Consider the following 15730-nt stretch of genomic DNA (forward strand, 5'->3'; position numbering starts at 1 on the left):
CACAGTAACCAGAGCAACAAGGGTTAACACAGTAACCAGAGCAACCAGATTAACACAGTAACCAGAACAACTAGAGTTAACATAGTAACCATAACAACCAGCATTAACATAATTACCAGGGCAACCAGATTTAACACAGTAACCAGAGCAACCAGAGTTAACATATTCACCAAAGAGAGTAACCAGAGTAACCAGTTAACACAGTATCTCCAAGCACTTTCATGATTCCTATCACTGCCATATAATGAGTGACTGAAACAGCTGCATTATCTAGATTTAATGATTCAAAGAACCCCTTAAGACAAATCCAGGGCCCTAAAAGAACCTTTCAGTCAACTTCAAGGTCCTTAAACAACCACTTCTGTCTACTCCAAAGCCCTTTACTCCAAGAATCTCTGAGGCTTTACTGCAAGAACCCAAGTTCATTCAACTTCAAACCCCATTTACTCCAAGAACCCCTGAGGTCACATTACTGCCAAAACCCCTTCAATCTACTCCAAAGCCATATACTCCAAGAACCCCCGAGGTCACATTACTGTAAGAACCCCTTCAATCTACTCCAAAGCCCTTTACTCCAAGAACCCCCGAGGTCACATTACTGTAAGAACCCTTTCAATCTACTCCAAAGCCCTTTACTCCAAGAACCCCCGAGGTTACATTACTGTAAGAACCCCTTCAATCTACTCCAAAGCCCTTTACTCCAAGAACCCCCGAGGTTACATTACTGTAAGAACCCCTTCAATCTACTCCAAAGCCCTTTACTCCAAGAACCCCCGAGGTTACATTACTGTAAGAACCCTTTCAATCTACTCCAAAGCCCTTTACTCCAAGAACCCCCGAGGTTACATTACTGTAAGAACCCCTTCAATCTACTCCAAAGCCCTTTACTCCAAGAACCCCCGAAGTTACATTACTGCAAGAACCCCTTCAATCTACTCCAAAGCCCTTTACTCCAAGAACCCCCGAGGTTACATTACTGTAAGAACCCCTTCAATCTACTCCAAAGCCATTTACTCCAAGAATATCTGAGGTTACATTACTGTAAGAACCCTTTCAATCTACTCCAAAGCCCTTTACTCCAAGAATCTCTGAGGTTACATTACTGTAAGAACCCCTTCAATCTACTCCAAAGTCCTTTACTCCAAGAATCTCTGAGGTCACATTACTGTAAGAACCCTTTCAATCTACTCCAAAGCCCTTTACTCCAAGAATATCTGAGGTTACATTACTGTAAGAACCCCTTCAATCTACTCCAAAGCCCTTTACTCCAAGAATCTCTGAGGTCACATTACTGTAAGAACCCTTTCAATCTACTCCAAAGCCCTTTACTCCAAGAATATCTGAGGTTACATTACTGTAAGAACCCCTTCAATCTACTCCAAAGCCCTTTACTCCAAGTATCTCTGAGGTCACATTACTGTAAGAACCCTTTCAATCTACTCCAAAGCCCTTTACTCCAAGAATCTCTGAGGTTACATTACTGTAAGAACCCCTTCAATCTACTCCAAAGCCCTTTACTCCAAGAATCTCTGAGGTGACATTACTGCAAAAAAAACTTCAATCTACTTCAAAGCCCTTTACTCCAAGAATCCCTGAGGTCACATTACTGCAAGAACCCAAGTTTATTCAACTTCAAACCTCATTTACTCCAAGAATCCCTGAGGTTTCATTACTTCAAGAACCCCATCAATCTACTCCAAAGCCCATTACTCCAAGAATTACTGAGGTCACATTACTGCAAGAACCCAAGTTTATTCAACTTCAAACCTCGGTTACTCCAAGAATCCCTGAGGTTAAATTACTTCATGAACCCAACTTTATTCAACTTCAAACCTCCTTTACTGCATGAACCCCTTCAGTCACACTTTTTTATTTAACCTCCTGGCTAAAAAAATTCCAACTGAGTAGCCAAACCTGCATGAACACCGACCTTACATGAAACAGTGCCCCCGCCTCAATCAAGTCATGTCCCAGGTACAAATCCCCTACGGCCGGTGTAAACTCCATAAGATATAAAGTCCCCCCAACCCCTGTCTACAGGTGTGTGTAACGTGATCCCCTTTTGTTCCACCTGAGTGACCACAGCCAGGTATCTGCACCAAAGGTCACAGATATACACCCTTACCTGGCCCATAAATGTCTCCATTCACCCCCGACACAGTCATACAATTGTGACAGGGGCCTGACAAACACCTTGTAGAGGTTGGATAATACCTCAGGTGAATGTACACAACCTTGACCTTTAAAAGACTTATTGCTAGACTTGATATAAGATATCAGGTACACCTCTAGCAATGAATGCAACAATTAAGGGGATCAAAAGGAACTTCATTTCAAATAAAACAAAACTATTATAAGCTACTAAAATTAAATTTTATTGTAAAGTGATAAATCTGCCATTAAATCTAACCCCATCTGGGAAATCAAACCTGGTCAGTTTTCAGCATGACAAGCTAATGCATTAACCATTAACCTACATCCAAAAAAACATGCAGGGAGCCTATGTTATTTGTCCAATGACAGTGGGATGTCAAGGGTTAATAATGACATATAATGTGTTGCTTGACAGGACTTTTATCATGTACAGCAAGCAATATTAAAACATTGCTGATAACTCTGAGCGGCTTAACTCCTATGGCTTGTTTACATTAACTAAATTAAGAGATATTGTGGGCAGTAATATTTATAATCATATCATTCAAATATGTGTCTGGACAGTATTAAGCTGCTAGGCAGTGAGAGTTTTTATTATATCATTTAAATTAAACCCACTGGGCAGTAAGTTATAACTATATCATTCAAATACGTTGCTGAGCTCCAAGAGTGATTGAGTGCGTGTTTGTTTGTTGATTTAACACCGCACTCAGCAATATCTCAGCTATATGACTGCAGTCTGTAAATAATCGAGTCTGGACCAGACAATCCAGTGATTTACATCATGAGCATCGATCAACGCAATTGGCATATGATGACATGCATCAACCAAGTCAGCGAGCCTGACCACCCGATCCCGTTAGTCGCCTCTTATCACTACCATAGTCGCCTTTTACAACAAGCATGGGTTCCTGAAGACCAATTCTACCCCGAATCTTCACAGGTCTGTGAGGGACCGAGTGAGCTGTGTTTAACCCTGCTTTTAACAGTATTCCAGTTATATCACAGCATGTCAGCTTAATGTGGGAGGAAAGTCCCAAGTGATGCAGGTCTTAGATGTTTACCACTTCGGTGAAACCCACAAGCACGTGAATGGTGCTGACAAACCTAGAAACATAATCGGGGCGAACCGGGATTCAAACCCACAATCAAAGGTTTCTGGCGTGCCCAAGGGAAGCAACTCTGCACAGCAAACCACAGCGCCTTAGACGACTGGGCCACCCGTGCTCCCCTAAGCTGTAAGAATGGGTTATGTACACCTATCATTCAAATAAATTGCTGGGCAGAAATAGTTATACTTATATCATTTAAATTAAAGATGATGGTCAGTAAGTCATAATTACATCATTCAAAAGATTTGCTGAGCAGTAATAGATATAAATTTGTCATTCAAACAAGTATCGGGGCAGTAATAGTTATAATTATATCAGTCAGGTAGTGCTGCTTTAAGGTGCTAATTAAATGTCAAATAAATATGGAGGCAAATTTCAGGACAAATTGACAGATCCATTTATTATTTAAACAGAAAACATAAATACAAAACTCTCCAAACTAGCCGATGAAATGAGCCCATATCACTGAGTGCACTTCTCTAGATGTGCTGAAGCAGAAATCTGAGTTTTTTTCCCAGTCTCCATTTCCCTGTGAATGAGCAGCTCCCCAGCTGTCACAGCCTGGAGTCAAGATAGGACAAAGATAGATATTGATACTTTCTTTATTCTCAGGAGATCAATGCATCTTGCACAGTACTGTCAATACCTTCATCTGCAGAGTGCTAGCATGGACATTTAAGCGGCAAAACATCTGATACACACTCAGAGAGAAATGCAAGCCACTCCTCCGCCTGACACTCATCCCTCTGCCGAATCAAATACAGTTAGTCATCGCCAGACCTCAGACGAACTAGTCACAACTAGTGGTGTAACTGACAACTGTCCAACTGTCCAAACCTCACATCCATAACCACATGGCAGGTACGGATACCCATTTGCACTTTGTCTTACAAATTTACTACAAACGAACATAAAAGAAAGTAGTCCTTTGGGCTCTCTGGGTTGAAGAATGGGTCCCCAGTACTTTCTGATTGTTGTAAACTTGCAATCGGGTGGTGAGGCTGCATGTCACTCTCCCACCCAGAGTTCCTTGCGGACAACCTAGTCCTTCTGCCACAGGCCAGCAACGTGTGAAGATTTGTCACAGTTTACACAATCCATTCCACAAATTGCATATGTTTTTTTATCGGTTTCATTTTGTAAAGTATACAAATTTAGATAAACGCATTTCAGGAAAAGTTAACATTAATTGAGAGAACATAAGACGTAAAAAGCTGTTTACATTTCCATATGTATCCCTTGTTTACAATGGTTGTACGCTCCATGTGCAGACATTGAAGCCCTACAGATAGCTGATGAAATGGTCACATTGGATGTGTAAAGATATATTGTCATGGTCCTCACTTGTTTGTTTGTTTGTTTGTTTGTTTGTTTGTTGTTTAACGCTAAAGACCCGGGTTCGATTCCCCACATTATTAATGTGTAAAGCCCATTTCTGGTGTCCTCCGCTATTGCTGGACTATTGCTGGACTATTGCTAAAAGCGTCGTAAAGTCCTACACATTCATTCGTCTTCTAATAATACAATAATGAGCGTATCCCACGCTAATGCAACACTCAGCAGACATGTTCCCAGAATTATTCAAGCAGTTGCACTGCTGTGCTGAGGTTAATTTTCAAAATAATAATGATTCTTAACAGAGCTAAAAGCCCAGATAGGATTGCCCTTTAGTTCAACATTCAATATCTTCACACAGAGTAATGATTGTCACATATGGGAAAAACAAAACGATAAACAATGCCTGGTGCATTGATTAAGCACACTGAAGCATGTAGCTTAAGAAATACAAGTACCTCTGTATGTAAACTGTCAAACCTTCTCTGGAACAATACTAGCATAGACGCATAGATTGAACACATAAACCTCTGCCTGCGACTAGAGTACCTACAGAGTTACTTCCCCTGATACACCACCAAATCTGCTGCACACATCCTGCCTGACCCAGTCAGGGTGACCAGTGCCTGTGTAGGAGGCAACATGGCAATAGGAAGTTATCTCATCATTTTATACATTGAAAAGGATCTTGAATAAATTTTTATAACAATCAGTCAGTATCCTGGAGTTTTACCAAACTGAAACCTTAGGTGACAGAGGTCTTGTGTTCATCTGCGTTGCCCAGCTCAACTATGGTGAACATATCACTAGACTGTACTTCCCTTTAAAATATAATGTCATCCAATTAAGGACATCATTAAGTTGCGAGTGAATGTCCAAATCTCTAGAAATGACGTCATGATAGAACACTGTCTCCTCGTAAAATAAACCATGCTCTATTCTTCACTGTTCTCTGCGATTTATCGTGTAGCTATCTTATATTACAAGTTTGAATGACAGTAATATTAACCCACTTGCAGTGTTAGAATCCGGCACTAGTCCTGTAGTCCTTACCAAACTGCCCAATAGTAAAGGTATCCTAAGGACTAGTAGAAATTTGCCATTTTTAGAGGTTTTGCTATATGTTATCATTATAAGGACTAGTGGGCTGAAACTGTTAGTTTCTAACCCTGTCTTGTCATGAATCATGACACAAAGATGATGGAAAGAAAGGATCTCATACTCATGATAATGTTTGTATCTAAATTAATCGTTACAAAATGATTTAATGTGTTGTCAGTTGTGAATGTGCAGGGTTCACTCTAGGTATTTTCTGACATGGGCCCTTTATGTGAAAATTTCAAATATTCCAGTATACCCACACTTGCCCATACAGCACAATATTAAAATGCCCCATTGTATTTGAAAATGTGGGTCTTTTTTTAAATTAAGGGGCTAAAAGCACAAGGCCCCACCCTAGAATTATCCCTGAATGTGTTATAACGATAACAGCACAATTGTGTCATTAGGTTGAAAGACTGCATAATACCAATAGGTACACAAAACAATGACATAATCCCTCATAATAATAATTATATTTCAGGGAATTTTTAAAAAATCTGATTTCTAAAGAGTGAGATCAACTGACAGGAACACAGGTTATAATTTCCCACTGTGTGCACTGAAAACAATTAGCAGGAGACTGGTCAGGTGATGTGAAATGGGTGATGATGAATCTTGAGATTTTACGTGCACCTTCCGACATGATGCGAATTTAATGAATACGTGAAATGGGGTACACGTCGCGTTTATACAGGGACGTGTGAGTGAGGAGGGAATGGGTGTGGGTGGCGGGATGTGTGGATGTTAAAGTGCTAACACACTGCGATACCATGCCTCAATTTTAAGATGAATACCCCACTCAGACACAGTTACTCCAAGCTGACAAGTCCTTGTTTTGAAATATCCCTTTTAACCTTTCCTCTCTCCGGGTAGACACTCTATCCACTAGACCATAGAGGCAGACCCATTACCAGGAGACAATGGGCTGATTGTGCCAGGTAACCAGTGATACCTGCATTAATAATTGACACAGCCCCCACCTGTAGACCTGGCCCCAGTCAACAGCAACCGATTCATGCTCAAACAAAGGAAGTGCAGTACCACTTAATGAAAACGATCTGAACAATTAGCTTGTCAAAAACACAAAAGAATTGTCTAAGGTTACCCTAAGCACACTAAATCCAGATTCAAACTCTTACTCATGGATTAACCAACACAATTACATTCCACAGATTCATAGAAACCTGTAATTCATTGAAGACACAAGTATGCATGTTTGAAATAGTCAAATACTGTTATACTGATTTTATTTTGATGGTACCAAGACATTACATTTTTATTACCCTTCCTTCACAAGAAAAGAAATTTAGTGTTCAAGACATAAATTTACTGAATTTGAAAATTATCAGTCTGTCCCAAACACTTTGGAGGCTATTGGTGAAAGCATAATTTTCTGTAGATTATTTTATTTTTAGACTATCATGAGCTGAGATGTGCATAACTGAACCGAACAGAATTTCACTAGACTTGTGCTTTGGACTTGTGGCTAAAGTCGCAGACTGTAATATATCTTTGATAAACTTTAATGCCCTCCCTAATTACAAAATCAATTTAACTGGAACACAACCTTTCTTACACATACATCTTGAAGCACTATCAGCAGAAAGACAGGTTTTTAAAGCACTTTCAATTGGAGTCGATAACGTAAGCAGACACTGGTATCTGGTTAAAGCCTGAAATAATCGATAGATCAATTATAGCAACAGCCAGTATGTTAGACTGAGCTCAGACAAAATAGTCTGGCTATATCCTGATACAAGTCGTTGACAGACAGTATATGTTCAACATTCCTGGATCACCGCGATACTGCTTTCTCAAACAGCACAACACATGATTGCAATAGGAATCGCAAAACATCTTTCCCAAACACAATCAAATCTGAAATCACAAATCATAGTTGATATCACAAGCTGTGACCAATTTATATGTTTGTCCGAAGTTGCCATTTTCTACAAGTGACAGTATCCCGTACTTGTGCATAGGCTGTAGATGGAGCCACGCTTGAAATAACACTGACATAACAAACCACTAGTCACGGTTGACGGGCACTGAAAAAAAACATAAATTCGTTCATGCATGACATGAACACTTAATTAAGGTCCACATAACAGGTGATGAGATGACAACAGGTCTGCTTCGCACCTTCACAACAACAGATTGTCAATAACACACCCTGTGACATAAAACCACTCACAAGGCAAACAGACATGACAAGGAACAGGCTATTATTATGACACCAACAATTACCTTTGTCCATAGTCATCTTAAATCACCACAATGTCCAAAATTAATCCAACAATTCTCAGTCCATTTTTCAAGAAGGTTAGTGACATAAATATCCCTGGCTGGTCCGCACATCAGTGTTGGCTGTGGCCTTGTGTGTAATCACAGGTAGCTGGCTGTCAATACCCGGCCGACTGGCCGCGACAATGGATTATACAGGCAGGCATGTTCGGACACAGCCAGTTCATGCACCCCCCAGTTCCTGTCTTTGGAGCATGCTCAGAGCGGAGATTACCTATATCACAAGATCACAGCCAGGGGTTCAGTGTTGAGGACAATTATTCAACAATTGGTGAGTAATTGTTCTAATTTTGGGAGATTCAACATGTTTCTGGGAGATTGTATGTCTTGTAGAAGGGAACCTGAATGGCATGTTGATCTGTGTGAGGGAACAAACTCCTCCGTTCACATGTCAATATTTACAATTTTTCACGTCCTGTATTTGAAGTAGAGAGACAGCTCTGTATTGTGTCTTAGCTGTGCAAGCTACCGTGGAATATCGGAAAGTAATTGACACAGTGAGAGGTGGGGACAAGCTACCATGGAATATCTCCCAGATAATGACTTGGTGACAAACTCAGGCATAAACTGAGACACTACTGAATCTGATTCTTTGTCACTGCGTGTCTGTAGCATCATCACATGCAGCAGTGGGTATTACAGCCCTTCTGTCACTGGCTTTGGATTAAGAAATGTTCTGATAATATTTCCCATCAGTGTGCAAAGAGCAATGTTTACTTGCCGCTGCACTACTCCGTAATTTCAAATACCGACACTGTCACTACTGAACAGAAAGGCTAACAACATAGCTAAGGTGTCAGGGTAGATGTGTTTCTTTCATATAATTTTTCTCAGTGTTAGGGCTCTCACTGTGTTCCACTTGTGTTACAAGAGCCTTGAACATGTTGAAAGCAGCATAGTGAGTGGGTATGGTTTTATGTCGCTGTTAGCAATAGTCCAGCAATATCACGGCGGGTGACACCGGAAAATGGATTTCACATATTTACCCATGTCAGGAATCAAACCCAGGTCTTTTGCGTGACGAGCCAAGACTTTAACAATGAGGCTAATGGATAATGTATTGTATTTGATTTTTGAAATTCTTAAATGAAAGCATCTCGTTCCCCTCTGCGGTCATATCAATCCCAATAGCCGTCTGCCAACACTACTACAATAATCTTCATGCGATTCTGGGAGATCTCAATATCCACGCAGACATCTGTCACAGAAGTATTTGTATTTTTATGACCTGTTTACACTTTTTATCCAAGAATAATAATACCCTCCATCTGTTTAAACTAGAAATAGATTGGTTCTCGGGCCATTACTGACGCCTACAGAAAGTCCAGCAATATCACTGAGGTGTCAGGGTAGATAGATGTTGACCAGCACAAGGAGTGGGTGAATGCTGTTGTAAGTAGCAGTTAGCAGTATTCCACCTATATCACATGACTAGGATATAACTGAGCCTTGCCAGGCAGTGGTTGATAACATGAGGAAGGCTCCACTCAGTCGATATCACACCTCGTCAGCACCCGACCCTCATTAATCAGCTCTCATTGGCATTGGGTACAGAGATTGCCCCAGGGTATGAGGTATGTCCACAAGCATGGAGTATGGAGGTTGCTTCGGAGTATGAATGGATATGTTCACAGGCATGGGGTACGGAGGTTCCCCCAGAGTATGAACGGATATGTTCACAGGCATGGGGTAGGGAGGTTCCCCAGGAGTATGAATGGATATGTTCACAGGCATGGGGTACGGAGGTTCTCCCGGAGTATGAACAGATATGTTCACAGGCATGGGGTACGGAGGTTCCCCCAGAGTATGAATGGATATGTTCACTGGCATGGGGTTGGGAGGTTCCCCGACGTATGAATGGATAAGTCGGCAAGCATGACACGGCACATAAAGCACAACTGCAAACATGGCTAAGGATTATGTTTCATGTTCATTAACCTAAATCATAAAATGAGGTCAATGCAAATATGTACTTCACCAAAGGCCACTTTATAATACTTGCCAAACATCCCGAGTTACATCGCTAATACCAGTTAATCCAATAAATAATCTGTACTTACAGGTTTGGCATGTGAAGCAATTCGTCCGGCAGCAGTATCTACTGCACACACATATCTTCATGTATGGCAATGTAGACACAGCCTGCAACTCTTAGTAATCATGGTAATAGCCTCTAGTCTGAAGCAAGAGTCTAGTACAATTCTGTTTGGATTAGTTATAAAGCTCAGCAAACAATATTAACATAATAACACTAAAATCTACTGCAAATGGAGAATAATTTCCAAAGTTATTGGCACAGGCAGTATAGAATATCAAGATGCCTAAAATATCATGGCTTTATCTGATTGATTATAGTCAAAGATTTCAGTTGTTTTGCTTTTTCCCTTTTAATGCAAATAAAGAAGAGAAACTACATAAACTTTTGATTGAACATAAGATCAGGATCATTTCTGTCTGATCACCTTAACTCACTCCTCACAACACATCTCATCTATTTTTGTGTGACAGCTCCAGATAAGCTTTTGGTGTTGTGGGTATTTTACCCATGCAATTTAAAATCATTGGATATCAGTAATTCTATCTGGGTATTCAATTTTCTGTTACCCACTAGTTTTTACACATGTGGGTATTTAAGTTAAATATTTAAAAACACTATTCATCTAGTCCCTGCAAACTGGTGTCGTGTGGGTTCGTGAGCTTTATAGGACTCAAAAATACCATGATACTTCCACAAGAAAGTGTGATGGCAAATGATCATGATGTAACTGTCATCGTGGACTTTGGCTCCACAAGAAAGTGTGATGGCAAATGATCATGATGTAACTGTCATCGTGGACTTTGACAAAGTTGACAGAATGTCCGTTTATAATTTCAAAATAAGTTGCTGATTTGCTAATCGAATACGCAAGGTTACTTCACAATATTTTGATGATACGCACAAGTTTCATTTTTGTAGCGAATCTGTAATGTTCGTTGCGTATTTGATACGCTTGGATTTTATTATACTGCGTATTTCTGCATTTTTTATGTGTATTTTATGCAGATACGCAGCTTATCTGGAGCTCTGGACACTGAGGTAACTTTAGCACAGGACATAAGGGCTAGATATGAGGTTTTGTTTTTATCTTCGTGTGACACTGAGGTAACTTTAGCACAGGACATTAGGGCTAGAAATGAGGTTTTGATTTTATCTTTGTGTGACACTGTGGTAACTTTAGCACAGGACATTAGGGCTAGAAATGAGGTTTTGATTTGATTTTTGTGTGACACTGTGGTAACTTTAGCACAGGACATCAGGGATAGAAATGAGGTTTTGATTTGATTTTTGTGTGACACTGTGGTAACTTTAGCACAGGACATCAGGGCTAGAAATGAGGTTTTGATTTTATCTTTGTGTGACACTCAGGTAACTTTAGCACAGGACATCAGGGATAGAAATGAGGTTTTGATTCTATCTTTGTGTGACACTGTGGTAACTTTAGCACAGGACATTAGGGCTAGATATGAGGTTTTGATTTTATCTTTGTGTGACACTGAGGTAACTTTAGCACAGGACATTAGGGTTAGATGTGAGGTTTTGATTCTATCTTTGTGTGACACTGAGGTAACTTTAGCACAGGACATTAGGGCTAGATATGAGGTTTTGATTCTATCTTTGTGTGACACTGAGGTAACTTTAGCACAGGACATTAGGGCTAGAAATGAGGTTTTGATTTTATCAATCAATCCAACAACATAACAATTGCCTGGTATAAGATGATAGCTTTAGACACAGCCACTAGTCCACTTGTCTACGACTTGACTGGGGAAAATAGCTAGGACCAGTTATTTCATAAGGACAACTTGTTTATAATGATTTGTTAACCAGCTGGTGCCCTCACAAGCACTGAAGCATTAGAAACATGCCTGTTATGATCAATGCTTACAATTGTTATATTTCCTGCACAAACAAAGTATCTATGGCAACTACACACTAATGAAAGCCTCCTTCACTTAGCTCCACAGTTTTAAACTGTTTACCTATGGGATAAACCAACAAAGGCTAATCTCCCAGCCACCATGGCATACACGATTAGCATCCTAACATGTCATGACCTTATTCAACACAGCCTGCTCCCAGCCTCGTTCCACACAGCCTCAGCTCCCAAACCTTATTCCTCACAGCCTCATGTCATGACCTTATTCTCACAGCCACATGTTCCAATCTTATTCCTCACAGCCTACAGTCCAAACCTTACTCCACAAAGCCTGCTCCCGACCATATTCCTCACAGCCTCATGTCCCGACCTTATTCCTCACAGCCCGCTCAGATCTTATTCCACACAGCCTCAGCTCCCAAACCTTATTCCTCACAGCCTCATGTCATGACCTTATTCTCACTGCTTCATGTTCCAATCTTATTCCTCACAGTCTCAAGTCCAAACCTTAGTCCACAAAGCCTGCTCCCGACCATATTCCTCACAGCCTCATGTCCCGACCTTATTCCTCACAGCCTGCTCAGATCTTATTCCACACAGCCTGCTCCAGACCTTATTCCACACAGCCTGCTCCCGACCTTATTCCTCACAGCCTGCTCCAGACCTTATTCCACAAAAGCCTCATGTCATGACCTTATTCTCACTGCCTCATGTCCCAATCTTATTCCTCACAGCCTCATGTCCCGACCTTATTCCACACAGCCTGCTCCCAACCTTATTCCACACAGCCTCATGTCCCAATCTTATTCCTCACAGCCTCATGTCCCGACCTTATTCCATACAGCCTGCTCCCAACCTTATTCCTCACAGCCTCATGTCCCAATCTTATTCCTCACAGCCTCATGTCCCCACCTTATTCCACAAAGCCTGCTCCCAACCTTATTCCTCACAGCCTCATGTCATGACCTTATTCTCACAGCCTCATGTCCGGACCTTATTCCTCACAGCCTCATGTCATGACCTTATTCTCACAGCCTCATGTCATGACCTTATTCTCACAGCCTCATGTCCAGACCTTATTCCTCACAGCCTCATGTTATGACTTTATTCTCACAGCCTCATGTCATGACCTTATTCTCACAGCCTCATGTCCCGACCTTATTCCTCACAGCCTCATGTCATGACCTTATTCCTCACAGCCTCATGTTATGACTTTATTCTCACAGCCTCATGTCATGACCTTATTCTCACAGCCTCATGTCCCGACCTTATTCCTCACAGCCTCATGTTATGACTTTATTCAACACAGCCTGCTTGTGTCCTTATTCCACACAGCCTGCTTGTGACCTTATTCCACAAAGCCTCACATTACTACTTCATTATAAGAGCTAGATACCCATGGCAGACTTCATCATAAAAGCTAGATGCCCATGGAAGAAATCATTAAAAGAGCTAGATACCCGTGGAAGACTTTATTATAAAAGCTAGATACCCAAGACTTCATTATAATTAAGAGCTAGATACCCATTGAGGACTTCATTCTAGAGCTGGATACTCTAGACAGATATAAGATAAACACACTCCTCATGCCTTAAGACAGTAAAGTAGAGGTGTAGTGCAATTTTCTCACGAGCCTCTAATCGTCCAAAACTCGAGACAACTTCCCTTCGCCTGGGGTTACAAATACAGTTATCACAACAAAATATCTTGAAACATAAGTGATAAAAGTTTTTTCCACCTCTGTTTCTAGATTAACTAGTTTCACAACCCATCCATGAGGCATTAACTCCTTAGGAACATACAGGGGAAAACCTACACTCAGGAGGGAACATGCAGTGGAACACTTAAACATAGGAGGGAACATATAGGGGAACACCTACACAAAGGAGGGAATATACAGGGGAACACCTACACACAGGAGGGAACATACAGGGGAACACCTACACACGGGAGGGAACATACAGGGGAACACCTACACACAGGAGGGAACATATAGGGGAACACCTACACAAAGGAGGGAATATACAGGGGAACACCTACACACAGGAGGGAACATACAGGGGAACACCTACACAAAGGAGGGAACATACAGGGGAACACCTACACACAGGAGGGAACATACAGGGGAACACCTACACACAGGAGGGAACATACAGGGGAACACCTACACACAGGAGGGAACATATAGGGGAACACCTACACAAAGGAGGGAATATACAGGGGAACACCTACACACAGGAGGGAATATACAGGGGAACACCTACACACAGGAGGGAACATACAGGGGAACACCTACACACAGGAGGAAACATACAGGGGAACACCTACACACAGGAGGGAACATACAGGGGAACACCTACACACAGGAGGGAATATACAGGGGAACACCTACACACAGGAGGGAACATACAGGGGAACACCTACACACAGGAGGGAACATACAGGGGAACACCTACACACAGGAGGGAACATACAGGGGAACACCTACACACAGGAGGGAACATACAGGGGAACACCTACACACAGGAGGGAACATATAGGGGAACACCTACACAAAGGAGGGAACATACAGGGGAACACCTACACACAGGAGGGAATATACAGGGGAACACCTACACACAGGAGGGAATATACAGGGGAACACCTACACACAGGAGGGAACATACAGGGGAACACCTACACACAGGAGGGAACATATAGGGGAACACCTACACAAAGGAGGGAATATACAGGGGAACACCTACAGACAAGAGGGAACATGCAGGGGAACACCTACACTGAGGAGGGAACATCCCACTTTAAGGAGGGAACAAGCAGGGGAACACCTCACTTTAAGGAGGGAACAAGCAGGGGAACACCTACACTCATGAGGGAACATGCAGGGAACACCTACACTGAGGAGAGAACATCCCACTTTGATAGACCCAGCTTTATCTGCTGCGCAGGATGCACAATGTAACACCTGACATTTGGCAAGGGAGCTAATCTCTAACACCAGCCACTCATGTTGGTATGACATTTCCAAGAATTGAATTGTAACTAGCAATTGGATTTAAACCTTTCTCTCATAACCTTTACGTGTACAAAGCACTGATCATTTCATCATGGGTGACCGTTGAGTACTACAGCTGACACCATACATAATACCATAAATATCTTAAAAGAAATATACATGAATTTCAAGACAAGGACATGTACATGACAAAGATCTGTGTCTGAATGATTGTCTTTTTACGCAAAGAAATGTTCTCCATACATATTTGTCCATCTCTCTTGTTTGCTTGACTATACTCTAGCTCTTGATGAAAACATGTTTGCCAATGTCCAAGACATCTGCCTGAATAGACCTACATCTAGTCTCTGAAATGAACATATCTTACAGAAAAAAACTTTTGATAAATTATCCTTATACAAATTTAATAAAAAGGAGCCCAGAGACTCTCTTCATTTTCAGCTACTGCAGTAATCTAGACAAGCCGAACATCATAGACTTGCATGGGCTGTATTTAATATATTTGTTTTAGGGTTTGTATGACAGACTCATGGCTGATGTCAAAGGTATTCTTCTATCAAGAAAATAATTCCTGTAATAAATATTTTTCCTGTATGTCATGATTTAGGAGAGTTCTGAGAACAAATGTTCATTGACTGTGTTTCTGTTATCATTCAGAAGCAGTGTGTTTTCCAACTAATATACTAGACAAGTATACCTCATCAGTCTGCAACTCTATCCATTAAGCCAAGATCTACTCAACTTCTTTTGGTGTTGTAAGACAAGCTGAGGTGGTGAAATGGGGTTTAACGTTG

At 41.3% G+C, this 15730-nt stretch overlaps 1 protein-coding gene and 1 long non-coding RNA gene across 10 annotated transcripts in view; one reads left to right on the top strand and one right to left on the bottom strand.

Moving 5' to 3' along the window:
• LOC124150937 (transforming acidic coiled-coil-containing protein 2-like) overlaps positions 1–15730 on the bottom strand; it is a 99572-nt gene that overhangs the window by 53679 nt on the left and 30163 nt on the right. The gene's annotated exons all lie outside the window — the stretch shown is intronic.
• LOC124150940 overlaps positions 1–15730 on the top strand; it is a 47407-nt gene that overhangs the window by 1639 nt on the left and 30038 nt on the right. The window contains exon 1 of one of the 3 annotated variants that reach the window (XR_007220169.1): positions 7551–8277. The exons of 1 other annotated variant lie outside the window; for it this stretch is intronic. This is a non-coding gene — a long non-coding RNA (uncharacterized LOC124150940). Of the gene's footprint in view, positions 1–7550; positions 8278–15730 lie in introns of those variants that run through there. One more of the 3 variants, XR_007220167.1, reaches the window with a different exon arrangement.

This window comes from Haliotis rufescens, unplaced genomic scaffold (genome assembly GCF_023055435.1).
Source record: "Haliotis rufescens isolate VD_foot unplaced genomic scaffold, xgHalRufe1.0.p SCAF_12, whole genome shotgun sequence".
NCBI classification, from domain to species: Eukaryota; Metazoa; Mollusca; class Gastropoda; order Lepetellida; family Haliotidae; genus Haliotis; species Haliotis rufescens.